This window comes from Aptenodytes patagonicus, chromosome 3 (assembly GCF_965638725.1).
Source record: "Aptenodytes patagonicus chromosome 3, bAptPat1.pri.cur, whole genome shotgun sequence".
NCBI classification, from domain to species: Eukaryota; Metazoa; Chordata; class Aves; order Sphenisciformes; family Spheniscidae; genus Aptenodytes; species Aptenodytes patagonicus.
The window spans coordinates 97,999,084-98,012,572 of record NC_134951.1 but is presented as its reverse complement, the minus strand read 5'-3'; the positions used below and the strand labels follow the sequence as shown (position 1 = coordinate 98,012,572).

The 13,489-nt window shown below is 42.4% G+C and overlaps 1 protein-coding gene across 5 annotated transcripts in view; it reads right to left on the bottom strand.

Moving 5' to 3' along the window:
* DAAM2 (dishevelled associated activator of morphogenesis 2) overlaps positions 1-13,489 on the bottom strand; it is a 218,983-nt gene that overhangs the window by 188,346 nt on the left and 17,148 nt on the right. For 3 of the 5 annotated variants that reach the window (XM_076334380.1, XM_076334378.1, XM_076334383.1), the window contains exon 2: positions 9,793-9,929. The gene's annotated coding sequence lies outside the window, so the exon portion shown is untranslated. Of the gene's footprint in view, positions 1-846; positions 1,041-9,792; positions 9,930-13,489 lie in introns of those variants that run through there. The other 2 variants (XM_076334382.1, XM_076334381.1) reach the window with 1 other exon arrangement.

Genomic DNA, 13,489 nt, shown 5'->3' with positions numbered 1-13,489 from the left:
TATTTTTCTTTATAATTCAGATCATCGCTTTAAAAAAACAAACAAAAAACCTCCCACCTCCCTAATTAAGCGAATAAAAATTAAAAACATTGACTGCTCTAACTGTATACTATATACTGTAGCTTTCTGCATGTGTGAACAATTTCTGGTTTAATTGTTTAAAACATCTTATCTCTACTCGATTTTTCACTTGAATTTTTACCAACTCCCTGTTTCAGGGAAGGTTATGCCAGATGCAGCAACACCGCCCTCTGTCCGATGCAGAGAAAATGGCATTTAATGCCTCTGCTCTTCCAGAGCTGCCAATGTATTTAGTTAAATTTAAACAAACATATACAACATTTGCTCGGCAATACCTTGGCATCCAGATTTCCACAGATAGCACAGTTTTAAAAAGATTCTTATTCCTGCTGCACACATCCTAGTGCGTTTTAAAACTGTTTAACACGAGATTTGTTTTTACTCTGGAAAAGTAAATGACAAGTCACTTCAAACTTCTTGAAAGTTTGGGTTTGTTTGTTTTTTTTCAAATCTCCCTCTTTAATCATCTCCGCAAGAAAAGCCAATTACAACTCTTACCAGCTTTCTTTCCCCCCACATACAAAAGCACTTGCTGGTTTCCCCTTCCCCACTCCTGCAGCAAAGCGTCAAGGTGGAAAGATTTGAAAATAGGAACACAAACAGTGACAAGTCCTCAAAGTTTCGTTACACTTTTATTTTGCCTCCATGTTTTCCCAGCTGCTCTGCTTAGAAGACAATAAAAAAGCGGCCTGGAAAAAACATTACAAATTAAGAGACTGGAAAACTGCAGCCCAGGGAGGAGGATGTGACTTTAGTTTGACTTACCAATTTTATCCAGCTGTATATTTTCCTACTTGCTTTTTACAGCAACTGAGCTCAGTGCTCAGGAACGTCCACCCCGTGTCAGGGAGCCAGGCAGAGCGCTGATCCCCACGCTGGATGCTGCTGAGCGAGTGGAGCTGGGGTGGCGGTGGCAGAGGCGGCTGCTGCTGCTGCTGCGGCGGCGGCTGCTGCTGCTGCGGCTGCTGGGTGCGCTCGCTCGGACCCAGATCAGGAACTGCTTCCCATTCCCCAGCCCCGCTCCAGCGCTGCAGCCTCCGGGAGGCAGGGCCGGCCCCTGCTACTGTGCTGCACTTTCTTAAAGGGACAAGCTCCGGCCTGGCAGGAGCGCCCGCGAACCGGGAGCTACCGGGGCTGCCCGGGGTGGCGCCTGGAGCCGGAGCGGCGGGAGGGGTGGGCTCGCCGCCTCCAACCCAGGCGATAACCATCGCAATACGAGACGGTTTGCTACGTGCCTTGGGAACGAGAGCAACGCTCTTCTACGCAGCTTTTCATTCGCGGCTTTCAGGTGTTGCGTTTCTTTATTTTTGCGTCCTTCACACCCTCCGCGGCGCAGGTGGGAATTATTACACGGCGAAGGGGGAGGCAACAGCGGCGGAGGCCCGCGTTTCTCCGGACCGTGGGCGCAGGGTCCCGTCTGCGGCAGGGAGCCCGGTGGGGTGCAATGCGTCCACCTCAGCCCCGTGCTCTGTGCCGTACACTGCGGCACACCATCCCCAGCCCGCGGCCTGTGGCAGCATTAGGATTAGGGATATCCCCTGGCAACTCGGGTCATTTTGACTTTAAGAGATTTTATTCCCTCTAAGGGAGAGGATATGACTTAACTAAATAAAAAGCCCTCATTTCCCAGTTTTTCCTCTTCAGTCATTCTCCAGATAGCTTTAATCCCGTGTAAACCACTGTTTCTAGCATGTTTTCTGTTTTCTGACTTCACTTTCAACTATATCTGATATTAATAGCTAGATTAATATGGGGGAGTTGTCTGCCTCGTGTGTGTTGCTGTCTGCAGTGGAAGCAACTGCATTCTCTGTTAAACAGTAACGCTGAAATTCAGAGACAGGAACACCATCTGCAAAATCTCTCTCTCTCTTTTTTTTAACTCATGGAAATATATGGTTTGCTCTCTGTACATGTAAGTCATTTGTTTTCATTACAATAACTGAACTCTCATGATGACAACACCAATCAACACATATCACAAGACAAAGTCATGTATATACAAATATGTATATATTTAACGGCACACCCAGAGAAAGCAAGTTACAGGGGAAAAATATCACCTTCAAACTGGCAGGCCAAACCAAACAAGATGAGACCAAGTCACCACTGTCCTGTCCTCTCTGCCTTCACATACACCAAGGCACAATAAGCACAGAATGGGTACACACTGCTAGCAAGTCAATGTGATGTCTTTTTGTTTCTTTGGTCCTATGGTAAAAGGACATGGGTACAAACCAAAAGGTGATTCCAGCCCTTTTAATGCTAATGGTCCTTCACAAACAGGCTCAGTCGGTATCCGCTAACTACTGGCATGTATACCTTCTACCCTGCAAGCAAAGTAGCCATTTAGCCACATTACTAAATTATAATCTTCAGCATTATTAGCCTTGTATTAAACCACGGGGACCCATCAGTGTTCCTCTAGCATGAGCTGTACTATGCGCCTGCCTTTCTCAGCATAAAGCCTGGGAAAGTTTTATATGATTTACACATGCAAACTACATGTGATGCATGGCAGAAGAGATAATTCCATCAGTCCTCCCCTCTGTTCACACGTTTCCATTGGTCTGTTAATCCTCACTTTCCGCTCACACCTCTGCCTATTACTTTTTTCATCTCATCCTCCAAGTCCCTGCCCCTTTACTCCCTGTTTCCCCCTTCTGCATGCCAGGTACTTCTGCAGCTGATATCCACCTTGCAAGCTCCACCTAACTGTCTTGGTCCCCCCTTCTCCCCTCTATCCTCCCAGTTTCTCATTGGAAGAGGAAAGAAGAGCTGAAAGGAGAGGTGGTGACGATTAACTGATTCCTTCTCTTGCTTCCCTCTCCTTCCTCCAGCCAAGGTTCTGGAACCAGAGACCTGTATCCAGCCCTAGAAACTAACCTGCAGCAGCAGGCCAAGGGACAAGGGTTAGGTAGGCTTGCATTACCAACACTATCTCCCTTCTCACCTTAGCACACTGTACCATTTATTATGATACAGTGTAACCAAAATAAATGGCCCTTGTCTGTTCATTAGTTAAAAGTTAACAAAACACTCATCTTCAAGACAAAGCTGGTCATCCATCTGATGCCTCTGCTAAGGTTATTCTGATATATTCAAAACAAGCAGAGTGTCTGCAAGACAACAGGGTAAGGTGCTGCAGCGGAAGGGGATTTGAATGGCAAAGACACCAATGATGGAGAGAAACCAGGGCTTGGGGGGAGCTAAAGTGATGCTCCATTGCTCCGCACACACAAAACAAGAACATGCAAAACACAAGAAAGTGCCCAGCAGGAAACAGCTTGTGCCGCGGGACCAGAATGATCTAACCACCATAAATGTTAAGATAAAAAAAGAATATCTGCTGTTCCTTACATATGTTGCTTCTTACACTCCTCATAATCCCATGTGAAAGCTGCCCCCCCCTCTCACCGCAGCATCTGGATGTTCCATTGACAGAGCATTGTCTAATGGTTACAGCACAACTCCTGGTTTCTATTACTGGCTGTAGGAGAAATGTGTGATATATTAAATAAAATAAAGGACATAGAATTCAAATTCTGCTGCATGCTTCGACATTTAGTCAGCAGTAAATGAATCTAGATAAATCACTGATTCTTTCTGTGACTCTGTTTCCTCAATAACAAAAAAGTACATTAAACTCTGGTGTTATATAATTCAATACTTGTATTAGTAACAGCCTGGGATGAAAGATGCCAGAGAAGCCAGCTTTTTATTATTAAATACTGAGCTGCAGATACTTCAGTGAAAACTGAAAAGTGTTGCAGTTTGTAAAAAATATTTGATTTTGCAGAGCAATGCCCTCGCACAAGAGGCAACACTTAATAGAAGCTATTTTGGTGTCTTAGCTTATAGGGGACAGCAAAACCAGAAGTCATCCCAAAGTTACCAAGAAAGAAAAAAGGTATGTTTCTCTTTCTGAGCAGTGTATCACATGAGGTCTACATCCCAAGACAGCACAAACACATTTACAAAGTCAGCTCCTTCTGAATTTAGGAATAAGACCATTAAAGCAATCACCTGCCTAGTTCTATAAGCATTTTTAGTTTCTGATGACCAAGGGCAAAACCAAAAAGCTATAGTATTATCTATGTATAAGGGCCCTTAATAGTAACAAGTAAAAAGACAAGGGGAAAGGGACATACAAAAACAAATAGATTATTTGCTGCTCAAAAAAAGATTCCTTATAGAAGGCAGAAGCAAAAGCTTCTGTGAGATGTTGCTCCACCTCTGGAGATATAAACTGTTTGTTAGATCCCTTGTCAGAACAAAAGGACATGGGTTGATTAATCTAACAACAAAAGTGCCCATTGTGAGAGGAGACCCAGTGCCCGGCTGCCTGCTCCATCTGACAATGAGATTAAACACCATGGCTCTGTGAGCTCGGCTGCATGCCTTGCCTGACACCACCACCCAGTGCAACTATAGGGTCAAAGACTTCTGCTCAGTCACCACAGGCTACAGAACTAGCAAGACTTTCATACCTGCCCTATAGAGATTGTTTCTGCATGTCTCCCAGTCTCCGAAATACCACACAATGTTTTGAGCATCTTGAGTGTGACATGCAGAGCAGTATTACTACTATACACTGACATTGGATGTAGCATGGTGATGGAACCACCACGATCCTTACTTATCAAAGAGCCACAAGAAATTCTGCCCCCTGTCGCTGCGGGGCTGAAATGAGGCATATATAGTCAATACAATACAGACATGCACATATGTTCTTTCAGTTAATGTAATTCTTCTAAAATTCTTCTAAAATTATTTTTGTCTTTGTGCTGAAACCACACCATCGGATCGAAGGGCTGGATTCCACTCCCACTGACTTCCTGATGAATAAGGATGGAACTATGCCCCAATTCAGGGATATATAAATTTCAGATTAAAGCTTTTCAATCCTAACCCACATCTTTAATGTGTTAATACAGCAGTTTGAGAACTTGCTTTGAACTTCAAAAAAGCAGGGACCTGGACAATGCTCATCTGAAATAATGTTCATTATTAATCACAAATTAAAACTATTAATGCCACAAGACTGTTTTCCACTTGATGAATCATAATGCGTGTACATACCTATGTGTGCATGTATGCATTTGCACATGTTCATGCATGCAGATGTTTGAGTGAAATTGCGACAGAACTTACTGCTATTAAGGTTAGCTTGCATCTGTGTTGGTGTACTTCTTTTTCTGCAGCATTCCCGACACCATGGAAAAATATGTTTTAGTTAGCTGCCACTACAAACCCAGTACAAACATTTATTTTTGGTGGGTGTATCTTCTCAGTTGAAAAAAAAAATTGGTTAAAAGTAAATAAACTGGTTCCTAGAACATAAGCCTTATCAGATCTGTAAGAGTTGTGCAGTCAATGGAAGTTATGGCCTCCAACATGAAGATAATGTTCCTTGACAATGCCTTAAATCAATGTACTAGCTATCAAACTACTTCTACCAATTGTTCTTAAATAAAAAGATTTGATTTCCATATTAAAAAATGGCCCACACCACAGAATTTAGGTGAACTACAACTACATTCAAATCTGTATCCATCATAGTAAGATGTTGGTTTGGACCTTTCTGGAGATGGCACATTTCAATCTCACCCTTTTCCCTGTGTTTTTCCTGTTCACAGCTCCTTCTCTTTCATGGGCTTCTCAAGCCCATTATAACCCTCTCTCCTGTACTGGTTAAGATATAGTGAGTGGTCTGCACAAGTTGTTCGCTGTCACGGGAACATGTAAGCCTGAAAGAAAAGCCATCAGTATTTGCTGCAACTCAGATAACAGAGATGGAAAGAGGAAAAAGACATTTGATCTTCAGAAAGGAGAAAAGGTTTATAAGCTCTTAGAAAGCAGAAGTCAGAGATTACTGCAACTGAAGGAAAAAAAGTAAAAAAATGTGGAAAATTTACAGGAATTGTCTCATTTCTCCCTTTAGTTTTGCTTGGTATTTCTCAAACATTTTGAAAGTGCAACTCCGTTTTCAGATAACAGCCCAACTCAAACTCAGATCCCTGAAGGCAAGGGAGACAGAATCAGCCAGAATTAGATTAAATTTCCTGCCACCAAAACATTGATCATCTGCCAGCAATTAAAGGTAGTTAGCAGTCCCTGACTATTGTAAACAGTTGTAGCCAGCAACTTCACCCTGACTTCATTTGCCTGCCTTGAAGAAACTTGGGTTGTGTTCACACCTAACACCTTATGACCCTATTGAATCTATTCATTATACTTTCTCAGGGATAACAGATCAGAGTATTAGAAAAAAACAGTTCAGCTGAACTTCAGATCCTTTCAGTTTCTTTCTGCTTTTCAGTTAGCAAAATAGAGGGCACTGATTTGTAAAATAGAATCTTCCTCTGCTTTCCCCACCATTTTTGAAGCTTCCTTCTGTTCGGTATATATCTTCTCATCTTCCAGAGAAATAATTTTTTTTAAAAAAAATCTATATTCTAGCAAATGGTCACCTTACAGAAAGGTGCAGTATGCAGACAGGTGATCCGTTATCACAAATGTTAGCAACCACATGTGGTTGGCTAGATCTACTAAATATCTGAACTAAGGACGGCTGGAATGAGCTTGTCCCTAGGCAGCTGTTCCAATAAAAGTCTGTATTCCTCAACATTTTTCATCTGAAGGATTTTTTTGCCTTTTTGAAAAAAATCCAAAGACCACCTTGGACTGCACTGCAACATAGGCTTTCACTAATAGTAATTTTAAAATTAGTTTGGGGTCTGAAGGGTCTGGGGTTTATTTCCTTTTATTCCTCTGATTTACGTGCATGGATTTGTTTAGCTGCATGGCAGGGAGGGGCACATGGGCTTTTTTAAGGTTTGGAAGTGTTTAGGGAATGGCTGATGTTGTATTGACCATCATTTAATTAGCAATAATCTAGATCAACACGTCTTGTTCCAGCCAAGAATAGGGCATTAATACAGTCAGAAATAAAGTCAGTCTCTAGCTATGAACACACAGACCTCAGTGACTTCCAGGAAAATCAAAGCAATGTTAATACAAAGAAACAGGAAGAAGGAAAGGGAAAGGCAAAGGGAAAGGGAAAGGCTATTTCCACTTCTTATTCTGATACAGGGTCTAGGCCAGATCTTTTACTCTGGTTGACTTCTGGTTAGCACAAAACCAGAGTGATGAAGTAATGGCAGTTTTTAAACTACCCTTGCAACTCCGTGGTCTATAAGCTGATCAAGGTACGTTAAGACTCTGATGCCAACTTAGAACAGCCTTGGGGTTTTGTAAATTATACTTGGCTACTCATGGATCCTGAAACAGCTGCTTAGCAGGCAGGGAACTCCAGCTAAATATCATCTTCTTTACAGTACTGATGACAGAGCTATCACACTGCTCCTATTCTAACTAGGAAACTGACTTCCTTCAAAAGTGACTTCAAGGTTGCCAGTTCTGCATGCTTCTGAGTGCTTTGTAGCATCTCAGTGGAAAAAAGTAGCTGGAGCAATAAGTCCTGGCTCCATCTGTGGTGCTGGGCAGGGGACAACATTTGCTTACTATGTATTCTTTGCAGAAGAGCTAGAAGGATTAGTTACGGTTGGTGCAGCTTGCTAAACTCTGATTATTCATGTCCTCTGAAGTTTACATGCAAACTAATTAGCAGCACTGATCCCTTAGTAAGAAGCTGAAATCAATTAGGAAGGCAGCTGTCCTTATTATAGCAATTAATTGCAAATGACATTTGGTCTCAGTACTTGATGGCCAAGCTCTTTATTCTGGCTTTTGGGGCTTTGATGTTTTGTTGTGTGTTGTTTTTTTTTTTTTTCCCCTCCATTACACCACTGTTAACCCACCCTGATTTTTCCTGGACGTAATTTCCATCACACAGAATCTGTCCTATTTTGTGAGACACACTTTCCTGGAGAATACTTGGCTTTCTTTACAGGAATTCCTGTATGCTTAAGAGTCCTGGAAATGGGACAAAGTTCCTACGGAAAGGTGACTCCTTACTTCTAGGCAAAGGATGCTGAATTGCTCTCTTGGAAATCTGCTTGACTGTGAGGGTGAGGACAGGGGAAAAGAAAGGTGTAAGCCATCTTTGTTGTACTTGGCAAGACAGTTCAGTTCACTGGGAATGCAGAGCACCCATGCTTCAGTGGGGTGCTAAGTAGTACATGTGCGATTACCAGAAAGATTGAGTTGCTCTGGAGACAAAAGAAAATTCATTGCTCTCTCTGTGAAGCAGTTGACCGGGATATGAAGAGGGGCACACCCAGATTCTGCAAGGTTTAATTCCATCGTGGTAGTCTGAGCCAGAAGGAGACTTGGTGTATGCCAAGAGAGCAGCACATATTTAACTAGGTAGTGGCCCTGATTCTATGCAAGATGTTCATGCACAGAGACTGGGCTCCTAAGATCCTTGTTTGCTCCTGAACCACTGCACATGCCAGAGAAGAAACTGTTCACCTTGAGGGGTCTAGCTAATCAAGAATGAATTAGTCAGTTTTCCAGAAGACTTCAAAGATGTAAAATGGTAATGTTTTAAAATTATGGGGAGTAAATGTGTTCCTCTTGAATACATATTCATACACAGCTAGAGAACTGGAGCTGTGAGCAAAACATCATAGTATGTTTCACGTAACAGAATCTGAAGCTTAGCATTTGTATTTTTGTATCTGTGAGGTTCTAACAGCTGTGGGAACTATTTAGGAAACTGACAGAGGGGCAGGATCATGCCTATGGAGACAACTACAGGGAACTTACGGCGCAATTCAGCAGAAGTATGACTGAGTTTGAGCCCTGACAACTGATTCACCACTGCCCTGCTGCTTGGTGTACTCATTTACATCAGTGTGAAGCATGAATCGTCTTAACTCAGCCGCACTTTACACTCACATTGCACTCATGTAAATACTGCTGCAGAGCGCGCAGCAGTAGGGAATTGGGTCACATGACTTCACAGCATTTCGGATCCCGTAAAGTGGGAATACCATGTGAAGAAAAGGTTTCACACTATTTTGTCTCTGTAAGTGATTGCTGCAAGCGCTACGAGAGAAATAGAAAGGACACTGAAGACGATGAGGCATTAGGTGTAATTAGGCTTCATGCACAAATTCAATGCACAAACTCTTCTTAATAGACTAAAGCCCTGAAGGATTCTAAATTGCACCAAGGAGGAAGATGCTGAAACTAAGTTTTCTTCTAATTGGTAGCCATTCTGGAAGAATGAAGGACAGAATAAAGAAAGAAAGAGGAAAAATAGAGCATAAAATCAAGAACATTACTAAACTATCATTTCCAATAAGCGTATTTACTAACTTACAAGAAATGCCTCCAGTTTAGACTATAATTATAATCAAAACCAAGTCAATATGCTGACCCTCAGACTGAGTAACAGCGTGACTAACACTTGTAGCACAGCCTGGATACAAGTTCTGTTCTATTGAAACGGTGATGGGGTAGAGAGAACAGATGGGGTAGGAGGTTACCATTTTTATGCCATTAGGATACATGTTGCTTCTAAACATACCTGGTTTGTCTGTAATTGGGGATTGTGAGGCCCTGTTTGCTGTAACCTTGCTCTAAAGTTGAAAACCACCTTGCAATAGGTGGAAGATTCCTCTTGCCTGGTGAATGCATGTAACATAACATAACACAAGTTTAAGAGAACAAAAGTGATACCTAAAATCCTGTTCCCTGGTATTCTGTTCCTCTCTCATTCCCCACATGCAAATCCAAACTAACCTGGATGATCTGTGTAGTTTCTGGTTTGCTCTTCTCTCTCTCTGTGTAGGTCTCTGTTCAGTTCAGGTCCTCACCGTGTAGGAAGAGCCCACCTTCAGATGAGTTAGTACAGCTATTTTGACTGTAGAGATGGTATTCTGGAGAAACAATTGCAAATAAATAGTTCCTTTTAGCTTTCTATCAATATAAAAGGCATCTCCAATGTTTTGTCACTTTCAAAAGAAATTGAAAAGAAATATGTACAGAGGTTCCTGTATGGTCTCTGTTAACTTCAGTACAGGGCTGGTCTTCCAGTGTTTTGATTAAATTACTTTTTCTTAAACCAGAATGATTTGAAGCACGTGCTTGACACTAAGCAAGAGAAGATGCAGGTAGTAGATACTATTTGGGCATGTAAAGGCAAGAAAACACTTAAAAGCTTCTTTGTTGAAGAACTCAACAGCGCTCTTAATACACTCTAGAATCAAATCCAATATGACTGTCTCACATGTACCATTATATCTTCAACACTGATTCCATCTGCATTGTAGACAAATTGTTGATTGGTTGCTCTACACATTAACTTTGAGTATAGGGTTCATAAGTGATCACTGATAGAGAAAAAGAAACAAATTTCTCCGCACAGAGTGTGACTAACATCTACAAAGATGGTTTTCAGCTGATACAGAACTATTGGCTTTGGCTTCTTTGTATCAGATGCTCTAGACAGATGACTTCCAGGATTTAGGAGGAAATTTGTTATGAATTATTTACTTTTATAATTCAGCTTATTTTCTTGTTGTTGGGATTTTTTCATTATTTTTTATTAAAGCCAAATGATTGTGCTCCAGGACATTCCACAAATGCTGCTGTACTGTCGTTTTAGGAAATACCATTAAAGCAACCTTTTCCTTGTTTGCTTCCCATGGCATTTAACTAAGCTGTTTTAAGAGAAACGTCATTCAAATTGTCAGTTCCTCCATGGGTGCCTTAAGGTTACTCACAGAAACTGTAGTCTTTTGGGGATAACAGAAACACAGGGCCTTGTTTTCCCTTCATTAACCCCATTTTCCACTGAAGTAACAATATGAACTTTAACACAGGTCTATCAATACCGGGCAAATTCAGGCCTCTTTTTTTTTTTCTTTTCCCTTCTCTGTAAGGATTTGATACTAGTGAAAGATACCACATTAGAAACATTAGAGAGTGAAGTCCTCTACCCAACCTCAAATTATATATAGCACAGGAAGCAACTCTAGCACTCCCCCCAAAACCTTTCACCACAATTCTTGATTTTTGTCCTGGCATAACTTATTTTAAGAGGATGTGGGACAGCACATCCCAAATAGTACTTGGCCCAAAATAGTAAGTGCCAGCTGTGATCAGAGTTCTTGAGCTGTTTTGACTCAGTCATGAGAAAAAAACAGATCAAGGTATCCACAGAGCACAGAACAGTTGAGGTGGGAAGAGACCTCTGGCAATCACTTGCTCCAAACCCACTGCTCAAAGGAGGGTCAACTAGAGAAGGTTGCCTGGGGCCCCATCCGGTCAGGTTTTGAGTATCTCTATGCAAGGAGCTTCCACTGCTACTGTGAGCAACCTGTTCCAGTATTTGATCACTACAAAAAGTTTTTTCTCATGTTTAAATGAAATTTCTTGTATTTCAGTTTGTGCCCATAAACTCTTATCCTGCCACTGGGCACCACTGAGAAGCATCCGGCTCCGTCTTCTTTACTCCCTGCACCATCAGGTATTTATACATATTGATAAGATCCCCTCAAGCCTTCTCTTCTCCAGAATAAACAGTCCCAGGTCTCTCAGTCTCTCCTCATATGTCAGATGTACCAGCCCTTTAATAATTTTTGTGGCCCTTTGTTGCGCTCTCTCCAATATGTCCATCTCTCTCTTGCACTGGGGAACACCAGAACTGGGCACAGCACTCCAGATGTGTCCCACCAATGCTGAGCAGAAAGGAAGGATCACCTCTCTTGACTTGCTAGCAATGCTTTTCCTAGTACAGTCCAGAGGCTGTTGACCTTCTTTGCCACAAGGGTACATTTCAGACTCATGGCCAACTTGTTGCCTACCAGGACTCCAGGTATTTTTTCGCAAAGCTGCTTTCCAGCTGGTTGGCCCCAGCCTGCACTGGTGCATGAGGTAATTCCTCCCCAGGAACAGGACTTGGCATTTCCCTTTTTTGAATTTTATGAGATTCCTATTGAGGTGCCTCGAAACACCAGTATGACCATCTGGTCTATGAATCTTTCTTCCCAGTTTTATGTTGTCTGCAAACTTGCTGAGGGTGCACTTGGTTCCATCATCCAGGCCATTAATGAAGATGTTAAACAGTTTTGGATCCTGGTACTGACCCTGGGATACACCATTTGTGTGGCCCACAGCTGATCTGTTTGCTGCTGACCACAACCTTTTGAGCCCAGCAGCTCAGCCAGCTACTAAGCCATGCCACTGTTCACTTATCTAGCCCACACTTCATCAGTTAGTCAATGAGGACATTACATGAAAGTGTCAAAAGCCTTACTAAAGTCAAGATAAACAGTATCTACTGCTCTCCCCATATCTACCAAGCCAATCGTCTTATCATAGAAGGCTATTAGGATGGTCAGGCATGATTTCTCCTTATAGATCTGTGCTGACTATTCCCAGTCACCTTCTTGTCCTTCATATGTTTGGAAATGGTTTCTAGGATTGTTTTCTCCATCACTTTCCCAGGGTGAGATGAGGCTGTCCACCCTGTAGTGCTCCAGATCCTCTTTCTTGTCCCTCTTGAAGATAAAAGTGACAGTTGCTTTCTTCCAGTCTTCAGGAACCTTCCCCAGTGGCCATGACTTTTCAAAACTAATCAAGAGTGGCTTCACAATGACATTAGCCAGCTCCCTCAGCATTCCTGGGTGTATCCCATCAGGTTCCAGGGACTTACTTGTTTATTTGTCCAGTTTATTTAAATATTCTGTAACTCAATCCTCATCCATCAGGGGTAAGTCTTCCTTGCTCCATACTTTGCCGCTGGTCTCAGAGGCCTGGGATTTCTGAAGGTGAGTACTTCCAGTAAAGACCACAGTGAAGAAGACTTGAGTATCTCATCCTTTTCTGTGTCCTTTGTCACCAGGTCCCCTAGACCATTCAGCAGTGGATCTACTTTTTCCCTCATCTTTCTTTTGCAGCTGATCTCCCTTTAGACACCCTTTTTGTTGCCCTTCATGTCCCTTAGCAGATTCAACTCCACGTAGGCCTTGGTTTTCCTTATCCCATCCCCACACATTCAGATAGTGTCTCTATATTCCTCCCACATCACCTGACCCTACTTCCACCTCTTGTAAACTTCCTTTTTATGTCTGACTTTAGTCAGGAGCTGCTTGCTTATCTACACAGGCCTCCTGACACCTTTGTTTCATTTCCTGCTCATCAGGATGAACTGTTCTTGAGCTTGGAGGAGGTGATCCTTGAAAATCAATTGGCTCTCTTGGACATCTCTTCTCTCCAGGGCCGTGTATTGTGGGGATTCTTTCAAGCAAGTCCCTGGACAGGCTACAGTCTGGTCTCCTGAAGTCCAAGGTTGTGATCCTGTCTCGCTCCCTCCTCTCAGGATCCTGAACTCTACCATCCCATGGTCACTGCAGCCAAAGCTACCCTTGACTTTCACATCCCCAACACATTCTTCCTTGTTTGTAAATACCAGGTCGAGTAGAGCGACTCCTCT